Source organism: Sorex fumeus, unplaced genomic scaffold, assembly GCF_029834395.1.
Source record: "Sorex fumeus unplaced genomic scaffold, SorFum_2.1 ptg000019l, whole genome shotgun sequence".
Taxonomy (NCBI): domain Eukaryota; kingdom Metazoa; phylum Chordata; class Mammalia; order Eulipotyphla; family Soricidae; genus Sorex; species Sorex fumeus.
In genome coordinates, this window is record NW_026606076.1 from 29,823,578 (window position 1) to 29,836,767 (window position 13,190).

Sequence of the window (13,190 nt, forward strand, 5' to 3'; positions counted from 1 at the left end):
CATCTTGAGGACTGGACAGGGGCTGTGTTGCCATTACTCTGACAGCCAGGATATTTGACAGCTGTGCATTTCGCTGTTTCTCTACGTCCTTTCCTTTTCTCTGTTTTTGTTATTGGGCCACACCTCATGATGCTCAGGGGTTACCAAGGCCCTTTACTCAGTAATGACTTTAGGTGGGCTTTGGGGTCAATCTGAGATAAAGGGCATTGAACCAGATCAACCACATGCCAACGAAGCATCCTCTACATTGTACTGTCGCTCAAGCTCCTGTAAAAGGGTCCTTCCATTGCTAAATTAACTTCTTGTACTATCCTTCACTTCAATGTGTTTGCTTTGGTTTTGTTTTGGGACCACAGTCCACATTCCTTCTGGCTCTGTGATGAAGGATCGCTCATAGCAGTGCTCAGGGGCCCTTGGCTGTGCTGTGGATTAACCTGGTCAGCAGCTTACGAGACTGGTACCTTAATCTTTGTACTACTGCTCCAGACCTGCAACTTCATTTATTACTTTTTTTTTTGTTTTGACTTGGTTTGCGTGCTAAACCGGTAATGCTCAGAGATTATGCCTGGTTATTATTGAGGAATTTCTCCCGACAGTGCTCTGGAATCCATATGGATGCCAGGGATAAAAACTGTATGTGTGTATCAGGCCCTTGCCCACCATGCTGGACTATCACTCCAGCCACTAGTTCATTTCTTTCTTAGAGCCTCACCCCATCAGTCTCTGCTCTATTTCACTACTTGGGGTCACTTCCATTAGTTCATGGGAGACTTCAAAAGGACCCAAATTTCACTCTTGAAATGAAACTTGGGTCTTATGTCCCTGATATCCACCAATCTGGGGCATATGGAGAGTGGAGATTCTGTTCATGCCTTTTCTGTAATTTCACTTCTTTTATTAGGACACATGGAGTTGTCCTAGTAAGTTGTCACTTTTTTCCTCGTCACTAATCCGTACATTGTCTCTGTGGAAGCAGGGCATTCTGAGGTGGAGTCTGGGTGATCTTCTGGCTGGAAGGAGGAGCCCTGAAGTCGGGGAGGAGAAGCGTGTGTGTGGGTGTGTGTCTGATAACAATCCCTGGCTCGAGCCCTGGGCACCGTGTGGGTGCCGAGTGTGTGTGTGAAACGTACTGCTGACCCCGGGAGCCTCAGGCTCCTGGATCCAGGCGTCTGTGCTGCCTCATGCTGCCATTCCCTCCCCAGGACTCTCAATCACATAATGATCCTCACTTTGCTTTCTTGGCTTTGTCACCTCATGTGTCAGGAGTGCAGAATCACGCAATGGTTTCCCGGTGCTCAGTCCCCCTGCCTTATCAGCCTGGCTGTATAGCCTGCAATGTCAGGTCTCTTTCCAGGCACAGCTGGATGCTCTGCCCTCACTGTCATGCTTATCTTTTTTTTTTCTTTTGGGTCACACCTGGCCATGCTTTAGGGTTAGTCTCAGCTCTGCACTCGGGAATTGTTCCTGTCAGTGTTCAGGGGACAATGATGGATGCTGGGAATCAAACCCGGGTCAGTCACGTGCAATACAAATGACTTACCCACTGTGGTATCAGTCCAGCCCTGTCATGTTATCTTTGCCATCGGATAATTAGCATGGCTTTTCATAATATCAACAAAATGATTTTGTTTTTGTTTTGGGCCTGAAATACTCAGCTGTTTTTCCTGGTTGTTCACAGGGGTTAATTTTGGTGGTGCTCAGGGATCAGCCCCTGTCAGCCTCTTAGAAGGCAAATGCCCTAATTGCTGTTTTCTTCTACCCACTAAGGAATATTTTTGAATTTATGTTTAAATATTGAATGAGGGGGCACATAACAAAGCTAAATGGAGCTGAGAGATAGTACACACAAGTGTGCTCCCCTTGCACAGAGCCAACCCAGGTTAAATCTGGACATCACTGTTCCCCCAGTCATCACTGGGTCCGGTCAAAAATGAAAACTCAGAAAGCTAGTTTGGGGATTGTCAAGCTGCTCACGGCGATTCGCTCAATGGACCTCCCTTTGCTGTGGGCCTCTGTGGACTGCGAGAACCATGGAGATGTTCTCCACCTGCTCAACCTCATCTAATTATGCCCCATTTAATAAATTCTTTTTTTTTCTTTTTGATTCACACTTGGAAATGCACAGGGGTTATTCCTGGCTCTGCACTCAGGAATTATTCCTGGTAGTGCTCAGGAGATCATATGTGATGCTGGGAATCAAATACGTGTTGGCCGCTTGCAAGGCAAACACCCAACCCACTGTGCTATCGCTCTAGCCCCGCATTCAATGAATTCTTACATTGCATTTTTTGTTTAATTTCAGAACCTACCCCCGGTATGTGTGGTTGAAGAATCTGCTCTACCTGCTTTACTATCTTTTAGCGCCTAACTTTATATTTTTATGCATCCAATTTTGTTTTGTTTTGTTTCATTTTTCGGCCATGCCGTGATATTAGGGGTGACTCTGGGTTCTGCACTCACATATCACTCTTGGTGTTTGCTTGGGGGATCATATGGGATCCGGGGATTGAATTGGACCTGTTGTGTGCAAGGCAACAAAAGTGAAGATTGTGTTGTTTGCGTACTTTCAGTAACTTGGCTGGCTATATCAGAGACATATGGGTTAGACCTCTCGCCTTTTCATTGTCACTAGTCTCTACATTGATTCTGTGGGGGCAGGGTATTCTAGGGTGAAGCCAGCTGTAATCCCCTGGCTGGTAGGAGGGGCCATGAGGCCGGGGAGGAGAGGTGTGTTTGCAGCTGAGTGTCTGAGGACCCTCCCAGGCTGGAGCCCCAGGCATCGTGGGTGTGCCCTGAGTGTGTGTGAAACATGCTGCTGACCCCAGGGGGCCTCGGGCTCCGAGATGCAGGCATCTGTGCTGTACTCACACGGCCCTTCGATTCCCTGGGGTGATCCGGTGCTTTGCTTTCTTGGCTTTTTCCATTCTACTTCATTAGTTATGTGGGTCCTTTGTACCCCTTTCTCATAATAAGCCTGGCTGCACAGCCTGTATTGTTGGGGTGCCCTTTTCAGGAGCAGCAGAACCACCTTGCACCCCACCCTCTCTGTCACTAAGCTTGTCTTTACCCTCAGATCATTTGCATTTTTTTGAGTATACGGAGACATTTTGTTTTGTTTTGGTTTGGGGTCTGATGTTCCCGAAGGGTTTATTCCTGGCGGTCCTCAGGCGTTTCTTTCGGCAGTGCTAAGAATCCTGCCCCTGTCAGCCTTATGCAAGGCAGATGCCCTACCGCCTATTCTCTCTCTGACCCATTACAAAATGTTCTTTTGCTTTTATGTTAAAAAGTCAATGGGTGAGCCCTTAATAACGCTAGATTGTGCTGAAGTCATATTATAGTGGGGAGGGTGCTTGCCTTGCACTGGCTTTGATTCGCAGTATGCTATATCATCCCCAGATATCCCTGGGTCTAGTCAAATAGAAAAGCCAAAAGGGTAGTGTGTGATTGCCAAGCTCCTCCCGGCGATACTCCCAAAGGGTTTTCCCTTTGCTCTGGGTCTGTTGGACTGTGAGAACCACAGAGATGTCATCCACCTGCTCGGTCTGTTCACGCAGGGGTCATTTGACTAATTCTTACCTGACTTGATGTGATTTATTTCAGAACTCAAACCACAACTTCAGGATTTGGCATAGCTGTAACCTGACTTGGGAAGTGAGACACTGAATAGGCCTGAGCTGGGAAGATTCACACATTCTAAAATGAATATCATTGTCATCAGTTTCTTCTAAGCTTATCTCAATTCTCCTCTGATTCTCTTTCCATGAATCTCCTTCATTTCTCTTGGACTCTCCATCTCAAATTCTCTCTTGATTTTTCCTTTGTCCACTCTTACAGCCTTAGTTATCTCCGAAATCATCAGGGGTTTGGGGTAGCAATTACACATAGCTGAGGTCATACAATCAATGGATGTATGGTCCCTCTCTTGGGGGAAGCTTCTTCTAGGACAAACTTTTTCAGCACAAAGACCAACCTAAAGGCGAAATGCCATCTTTGGGTGTGTTTTTCCTTCCCTTAGTCCAGCAACCATATAAACATTCATCTTAATTCTACTCTTTAATAATATTAGTCATTTTGTATGGACACAGTAATAGATACATAAAGTTGGGGACATCTTACTATAGATCTCAGACTATGGGGCTCAGGCAAGATTAGTCTTTCTTAACACTAGCATGGTCATAATCTAGTTGTTACTCTTTGGATCATGACAGAATTTGTCTATGACCATGCTCTTAATTTATATGGCGCTTTGGTCTGGCCCATTTCAATGACAGTGTACCTCACAGCTATCCCTGGGTCCATCCAGTCCCTCATCGTGACACTGCCTTTGGGGTGCTAGGAAATAAGGGCAACTGAGGCTTAGATTGAGAAAGCAGATATCCAGGTATGAGGTATGATTTGGAGTCAATTAACTCTCAAGTTACAAAGTCAGAGTATTAACTATATTCCTATGTCTATATGAAAAGGACATTGCTCTAAAGTAACTATGCAAAGGCATAAGGAGAAGAGAAAATCAGTTTTTCACTCATATTTCTGAGGATTCAGACCTTACAAATTAACAGAGTATGATTAGGAGAAAAAGGTGACAGGCCAGTTGGGAAAGCAAATCACAGAGAAGAAAGTTACAGAGAAACACAGAAGAATGGGAGTGCCTCAGGAGCACTGTGGTAAACCTAAGCTCCCTGTGGCAAGGGAGGAAGGACCTACCAATGTTAAACCTAAAGTGTTTAGAGCTATATTACAAGAAACAGAGGAGTGGGTGTGCCTCAGGAGCATTGTGATGGGTGTAATCCAATAAATCTAAACTCCATGTGACAAGGAAGACTGGACATCCCAATGTTAAACCTAGAATGTTTAGAGTTATATTTCCAACAGAATAGTGTAGTAGTTGGGCTGGAGCGATAGCACAGTGGGTAGGGCATTTGCCTTGCACATGGCCCTTGAGGCTGCCCTGAGTTCGATTCCTCTGCCCCTCTCGGAGAGTCTGGCAAGCTACCAAGAGTATCTTGTCCGCACGGCAAAGTCTGGCAAGCTCCCCGTGGTGTATTAGATATGCCAAACACAGTAACAAAAAGTTTCAGGATGGAGACATTATTGGGCCTGCTCGAGCAAATCGATGAACAATGGGAGGACAGTGTGGTAGTGGGAAGATAGGGGCAAATCTTGAATGAACTCCAAAATTTGGAGTGTTTGTTCACACCAGCTTGCAGGCTGTTCTGCTAGCCAAAGCAGCAGCCTCCCAATAGAAGCACAGTCTGTTGGTTAGAAAAAAAGCACATCCTGATGCACCTGTCCTTTTCATAAGCACCCACAAAATTAACTTCACCAGACCCACATCCTGGTACCCCATAAATTTATATAAGCATAGGGAGGCAAGCATAGTTACTGAAGCAAAGAAAAGCTAATGCAGAAATAAATCATCTATTGATGTTTACTACCTCACTTTAGGGGGACCCTTACCTATTGTTCCTATTTGCACACTGTGATGATCTGACACCCTAGTGGAGTGGTTATAAGAAATTGAGTATGTTTATGGTATAATTCTGCTAAGAAGCAAACTTGTAAACTAAATTTCATATTTTTACTGTAACAAACACCAAATCATCATAGCCAAACAATAGATCTACATGTCTGAAAAGGAGGTTATCTTCTCCTGCACAACTGCTATATAGTTGTTCTTGCTTACTCGTTCAAATTTTGAAGAATTACAGCTTAATAAATCATCAAGTACTAAAATATTAAAGACTATTTAGCTGCACAGCAATTAAGGGACTTTCCGTTCATTTTTCTGATCCATGTAGAATCACGGCCATTGAGCACTGTTTGAAGAGTTGCTGCGCATAGCTCTCATGGAATAACTGGAGAGCACCCTTTGCTCTGAACACTCACAAATACAGACACAGGAATTTTTGCTTACACAATTATCTTCCCAGTCATCACCAACCCCCGATTCCCCTTCTGGGCTACCCCTGACCCCTTTCTGAGCCACGTGATTCACTTAGTTTCTAGCTCTCTCCTATCATTGTGAAAATAAACAGTTGAAGCTACCCCAGACCTGGACTTTCAGTGCTATACAAATGAACTTGGGGACTCATAGAGACGGTCTGGGTTGCGGTTCACAAAGTATCTTTGTGAATTTTATTCCCTTCGTCAAAAAAAAAGACTTCTGATCGACACACTATCTGTTCAATCGGTCAATCTCCATTTATCGCAGACCTGGCAAACAACAGATGTTCTGATCAACTGATCCTATCCCAAAAAAAACGGGAAAAATGAATCTTCTGACCAGGCAAGTACCTGGTCAGGAATATTTGAAGCCTGGCCCTTTAAGGCTCTGGGCGCACTGCCGATGACGTCACAGTGTCGGATTCCTCTTTCCCTGAGCGTCTTGGAAGTCGGGGCGGAAGTGCTGATGGCCGGCTTTGGTATGGAAGGTGAGGAGCGGGTGAGGGGGCACGGGGGGGGGGGGGGGGGCGGGGGGGGGCAGCGGGTTCTGGGATGGTCGGTTTCCAGCCGGCCGCCCAGTGGTCGCTCTGAGTTCCTGAACGTCCTTGGTCTCCGCCTTGTGGGCGGCGGGGTCGCTCCGTGGCGGTGGCCCGGGGTGGCGGCCCCTCACCCGGGACGCGCCGAGAGCTGATGCCGAAAGCAGCAGCTTTTAAATCTTATTAAAAATTGATTTTGAGGGAAACAAGGTCGTTGTTACTGAGGAGGACTTACTTAGAAAGATGCGTAAGGGAGGAACGCGTCCGGGTAGCAGCCTGGAGTGAGCCCAGAGCAGAGATGGGGTGGGTGGGGGTAGGGGCAGGGCACATTTCTGTGCTTGGGGCTCAAAAGCATTTGGCAGATCCTTTGCTTTTCACTTGTTCCTTTTGCATTCAGTGGGTTCTGGGAGTACAGGGCGGTGGGGAGCTTCTCTTTACTTTTTCTTTTTTTTTAATTTTTGCTTTTTGGATCACACCCAGCGATGCACGTGGGTTCCTCCTGGCTCTCCATTCAGCAAGCACTCCTAGTGGTGCCAGGAACCATGAGGGATGCCCAGAATTAAACCCAGGTTTCCTGCCCTTGAAACAAATACTCTTTTGTTTATGCTGTCACTCAGGCCCCGAGGTGCAGAGATTTAAGACAACTCAGGGCTGGGAGGAGGAGGATCAGTAGGAGGTGCATCAGGGCTGTGCTGTGCCACAGCGGGTCTTGTAAGCAAGTGTGTAATCTCAGCAGGAAGTAGCTCCGAGATTTCTAGAGTGTGCCCTAACCCCTCTAGTAATGCAATTTCGCATCAATATTGCGCACACCACTTTATTCATTTAAATGAACTAATTATTTGGTCTGGAGGAGTAGAACTGCAAGACTCAGTTACTTCTCCTCCCTCTGCACTCAGGGGTCATTTCTGGCTGGGCTCAGGGAACCATATGGGATGCCAGGATTCAAACTTGGTTTGACCGAATGCAAGACAAGCACCTCACCTGCTATACGATCTCTCCAATCCCTTTATAGTTTATTTTATTGTAGTTTTTGGGCCACAACACCACTCAGTGCTCAGGAATTACTCTTGATTCTCAGCTCAGGCATCATTTTTAACAGTGCTGGGGTGGGTGAGCGTATGCTCTGTTGCATATTGACCCCGGTTTAGCTGCTTGAAAGAAAAGCACCCTATCAACTTACTATCTTTGCTAACCCTGTATGATTATATTTCCTCAAAAAAGAATTTCTGCCTCACCAGTCAAGATTCCAAGCATCCCTCACTGTCCATCTCTCCCACACCAGGGGCGTGCCCTGCTGTTGAAGTGAGTACTTGCAGAAAGGGGTTTTCCAGGGACCAGCTGCAATAGGTTTTAAATGTCTCACTCTTAGGGGCTGGTCAGTAGTATAGTCAGGAGGGCGTTTGTCTTTCTTGCAGTGACCAGGGTTATCCCCGACATGCCATAGAGTCCCCTGAGCATCACTAGGTATGGCCACAACCCTCCCACTCCAGAATTTGACTTGACACACGAGCATTCTTTGAACTTCTTTTTGGGTGTTGGGGTATTTCTCCTGTCTTTTCCTCCCCTGTTTGTTACAAACTTGGAGATAATCAGAGTCTGTCCCCCGATCTCTGTGTGTCTGGGATGCAGGGGGAGCCATGCCATGTCCCCCAAAGGTAAAGCAGGTGCTTTGCCCGCTGAGCTCCTCTCCCTGGGTCTATCTCACTACTTGGGGAGCAGATGAGGTGAGATTTGGGACCATACCTGGCAGGGCTTGAGTTCTGTGCCCTGCCAGGGGACTAGTGGATAAGGGGTACCAGGGAAGGCCCTCTGGGCTTTCAGTTGGACAGTGTCTGCTTCAGTCTGCTGTGTTCCCTCTTACTCCTCTGTTCATACCTTAATTGGAAGTTCTTAGATATGAACATTCTTGAGTCCTTTGAACAAGAGGCTGTTAGGAGGAAAGGAAGCAGTTGGAGACTCTGAGCAAAATTATGGACTTTAAAATTTTATTTGGGATAAATGCAATTTTTCTTCTTTTTTTTCCACTTTTTGGGTCACACTGGTGATACTCAAGGGTTGTTATCCTGGCTCTGCACTAAGCCTCTGCAGTCAGGAATCACTCCTGGCAGTGCTCGGGGAACAATATTGGATGCCAGGGACCAAACCCAGGTCAGCCATGTGCAAATCAAATGCCCTGACTGCTGTACTGTCACTCCAGCTCCAAGTGTAATTTTTCATCCCTTTCTTGTTTTATAAAATCACGTACCCATAGGAGTAAAATCATACAGTCTGAAAACCATGGCACTGGAGCAATAGCACAGTGGGTACGGCGTTTGCATTCTATGCAACCAACCTGGGTTCGATTTCCAGCATCCCATATGGTCCCCTGAGCACCACCAGGGGTAATTCCTGAGTGCAGAGCCAGGAATAACTCCTGCACATAGCCAGGTGTGACCTAAAATCAAAACACAAAAGCAAAAACACTAACAAAAAATATAGTCTGAAAACCTGGCCTTAAGCTCTGAGCACTTCTGGGTGTGGTCCCAAAACAAAACAAAAAACTGAAAGGACTGATCCTTGCAAATATATTATTAGATTTTACACCTCTGCTGTTGGGAGATAAATTCCTCATTGTCTTTATTTGGGCAGGAGGGGGATTGGCTGTGCGGGCTTTTGTCAAACCCAGCAGTGCTCTGGGATCACTCCTTGGTGATTCAGAATGTGAAGTTGAGTCTGTCGCCTGCATGACAAGTGCCCTGCCATTCACTGTGTGCTCTTTCTGGCCCCTGTAAGCCTTTGAAATTGCAGTTAGTACTTCGGGCTCAGCTGTGCACCGGGAGGCCCCAGGTGGCAGCAGTCCTGCCTGGACCTCTACCAGCTGGGCCTCATCCCTGTTTTCTGTCTGTATCCTTCTCATAAGGTTCACAGTACTTACATAGACTTTGAATTACTGGGGTCAGTGATAGGCCAGGAGTGCAGGCCCAGGCCTTGCAAGCAGCCTGCGACACGGTACAATCTAGAGAACAACGCAGGATTCCTCAGGTACCATGTGGGTGAGCCCAAAGATCTGCCACCTTTGGCTCCAAAACCCAAGTCTGACCTACATTCTCCAAAACTGACTGGTGGAGGTTGACTCATGAACAAAAACTTTTTTTTCTGGACATAACCTGTGGTTGCTGCTTTTGGTACCCTGTGTGGTGCCAGGGACTGAACCCAGGTCAGCTGTGTACAAGGCCCATACCCTACCAGAGTGTATTTCTGGCACCTAAATTTATTTTTGGTCGGCCACACCTGGCAGAGTTTACCGTTGGCTCTGTTGTCATTGATCGCTCTAGGTTTGGGGATCCTGTGGGGTGATGGGGATTGAACCCTTGTTACCTGTGTGTCAGACAAGCACCTTGTGATCTGTGCTATCTCTGTAGCCATCATTAAAATGCTTTTATGCTCGGTAAAGTAAAGAGAGTTGTGTTCTTTTTTCCAATTAACTACACAATTCACTTTTTACTTGTGTGTTTTTGTTTTGGGGCCACAGGCAGCAGTACTCTGGGTACTGGAGTAACCTGACTCTGCACTCAGGAGTCACTCCAGGTGGGCTTGGGGGATCCTATGGGATGTGGGGGATTAAACCAGAGTCAGCTGCCTTCCAGGCAAGTGCCCTCCCCAATATGCTGTTGCTCTGGCCTGGGGCCTAATTCTTCTCTGTTCCACTATATGTTTAGATATCTTAACATTTTCAGTTCAAGTGGAACTATGACCCGTGAGATAGGAGAGGAGGTCAGCTGCTTCCCCTGCCCTCCCTGAGAGCAATTTCAGACTCCAAAGCAGAAACTTCTGGTCAGGGCCCTGGGGTTTGTGCACCTCTCATGCTCACTGATCTTTGCATGGAGCTTCCTGCTGATTCTCGGGAATTATAGGTGGGAGAAGATGATGTTGTGCCGTCTGACACACCGTCCACAGAGAGGAGGAAAGTGAAAAATGATATGATCCAGGGAGGAGTAGTCTAGGCCTTCTGGGCTGACTGTCTCTAGAGTTGTTTCAGGAAGGAGCACTGGCTCTACTTGTGTAAACTCATGAAAGGGGCACTGCACACTGCAATGGTGGCTCAATCTCTCCCACCGCTGGCGTTCGGTAGTCTCACCCTTCTTCCCCCTCTGCTGGGAGGTCGATGGCGATGGGCAGGCAAAGGAAGGAAAGAGGGCTAGACTGGTTGGTCTTAGTCACAGTTTATTCCAATCCTCTCGCCATCCACATCAGTCTCTCTTCTCCGCCTCTGCCTCCGCTTCTTCCTCCCCCATGCTACTTCATTCTCCTCCATCCCCCTTCATCCTCCTTCTCTGGAGTCTGGATTCTGATCCCTCTTTCTCTTCCTTCTGCTCCCCTTCTCCTTCCTTCTGACCCCCCAGCCCACTCTTCCAGTACAGTTAAATCCCAAAGCATGAGGGGATGGGGTAATCATTACACATAGGTGTAATCACAATCAATAGGGGTATAATTCTTTCCCTCTTTCCCTGGGGGCATCCACTCCTAGGACAGATCCTCATTATCAGATCAATCCACCCTAGAGCAGATTCTCCTGGGTGTGTTTCTCCTCTCCTTGTCTAGCAAACATATAAGCATATAATTAATCATTTTGTATGGATACAGTAAGAAATATCTTAAACTTACAGAATTGCCCTCCTAGTGGCATCTCGATCTCGGACTGCAGTGCTCAGGCCAGATAGTCTTTCCCACCCCTAGCAGGATCCTAGGCTCATCATTACTTTTGGATCAATCACAATCACAATAATTACAACCATCCTGTTATTCGTCGATTGCCTGAAGCAGGCCCCAGTAACGTCTCCTTTGTCCTAGCCCTGAGATTTTTGAAAAAAGTGCCATATTCAAGGCTCTTTCAGAGTTAGGAGAATGAGACCCTTCATTGTTACTGGTATTTGGCATATTGGGTATGCCACGGGGAGTTTGCCAGATTCTGCCGTGTGGGCAGGTTACATTCGGTAGCCTGCCAGTTTTGGTTCATGGCGACATTTGCATATGATCAAACTCTTGACTTATAGTTAAGAATCGTGGCATTTTGGCCTGACCCATTTCCATGCCAGGGTAGCTCACCGCTTGCCCTGGGTCCATTCAGTCCCTTGTCGGGATCCTGCTTTTAGGGTGTTAGGAACTAAGGGCAACTGAGGCTTAAGTCGAGAAAGCAGATTCCCAGGAGTGAATAATATTCAAAGCCAATCAAATCCTAAGTTACAAAGCATAATGTTAACGGTCTTCCTGTATCTATACAAAAAGGGCATTGCTTTAAAGTAAACTGTTCATAAGGCATAAGGAGATGAGAAAGGCAACATTTCACTCATAAAATCATAGATTTCTGTGGAATCTGACCTTACAAATTAACAGAGGAAATTAGGAGGAAATCTGTTTAACTAGGTGGAGAGGAGAGCATAGGGAAGACTGTTTACAGATAGGGAAGACTGTTTACAGATAAACACAATGGAATGGAAGTGCCTCAGGAGCACTGTGATGGGTGTAACCAGATAAAGCTAAGGTTTTTGTGGAAGAAGGGCAAAGCAATGTCTTCCTACACTACTTTTTTTTTCTTTTGGGGCCACACTCTGCGATGCACAGGAGTTACTTCTGGTTCATGCACGCAGGAATTACTCCTGGCGGTGCTCGGGGGACCATATGGGTCGCTGGGAATCAACCTAGGTCGGCTGCATGCAAGGCAAATGCCCCACCCGCTGTGCTATTGCTCCAGCCCCAGGCTCTAATTTTTTAAGACTGCTTTTGTCCTTGTTTATTTGTTTTATTGTATTTGGGTTTAGATCATACTCCACTGAGGAGTAGTCCCAGCTCAGTGCTCAAGATTCACCCCTGCCAGGTCTCGTACTCTGTGTGGTACCTCAGATCCAAGACTGACTTCTTTAGCTTTGTTCTGTTTGGGAAGGTTGGGGACCACACCTAGTGATCTTGGGGTTTCTTCTTGCTCTTCGCTCCAGCATTTCCCTGGCAGTGCTTGGGGGACCATATGGGACGCAAGGTTTACTAGCCCTAATCACTCTTCTTTCAGATTTATTTTTGTGCTACAGTGGAGGTGCTCAGGGCTTCCTCTTGCTTTCTGCTCTGGATTCATCCCTAACAGGCATTGGAGCCCCCGGGCCACATGGCCCCATATGTGCCCTATCAGCCACAGTGATTCAGGAACCCGGACATGCATTTCCTCTGTTTCATCCTTTCTGCTTTGGAGAGCCTCACCTGCTCAGTCACACAGTCTCATGTTCCCTCGCTGCTTTGTGTGCAGTTCTGGGCATGTGCCAGTACCAGGGAGATGGAGCAGAGGATCTTTGGGTCTGGCAGAAGTGTTGGGAGTCAGGTCACTTTTGCCTGCTTTGAGAGGAATTTGGGGCAGCCCTGAACTTGAGTTCATAGTCCTCTAGGCACAAATGTCCACACACAACCTTGAGTTGCTCACTGGACATTGAGTGCCCCCTTCTCATCCCTAGTGATTATGGTCCCTGGGGGTCGGGTTTTTGTGTTCAGTGTTTTCGTCCAAGCCCATCATTGCTTTTTTAAGAATTACATTATTTTTAAAATGTAGTTCACAATATTTGATTACATTTAATATTCCAGCCCCAATCCCACCACCATTACACCTTCCCACCACCATATTTTGGATGTTTCCATCCTGTACCCCAACCCCTGCCCCAAAGCAGAAACGAAATAATTTATTTTGTATTG

General features: G+C 46.7%; 2 pseudogenes; one reads left to right on the plus strand and one right to left on the minus strand.

The window, feature by feature from the left end:
• The window catches only part of LOC130022173 (zinc finger protein 208-like), a 442,428-nt pseudogene that overhangs the window by 193,164 nt on the left and 236,074 nt on the right, over window positions 1-13,190 (minus strand).
• Window positions 6,347-13,190, plus strand: part of LOC130022347 (zinc finger protein 420-like) — a 93,110-nt pseudogene continuing 86,266 nt past the window's right edge.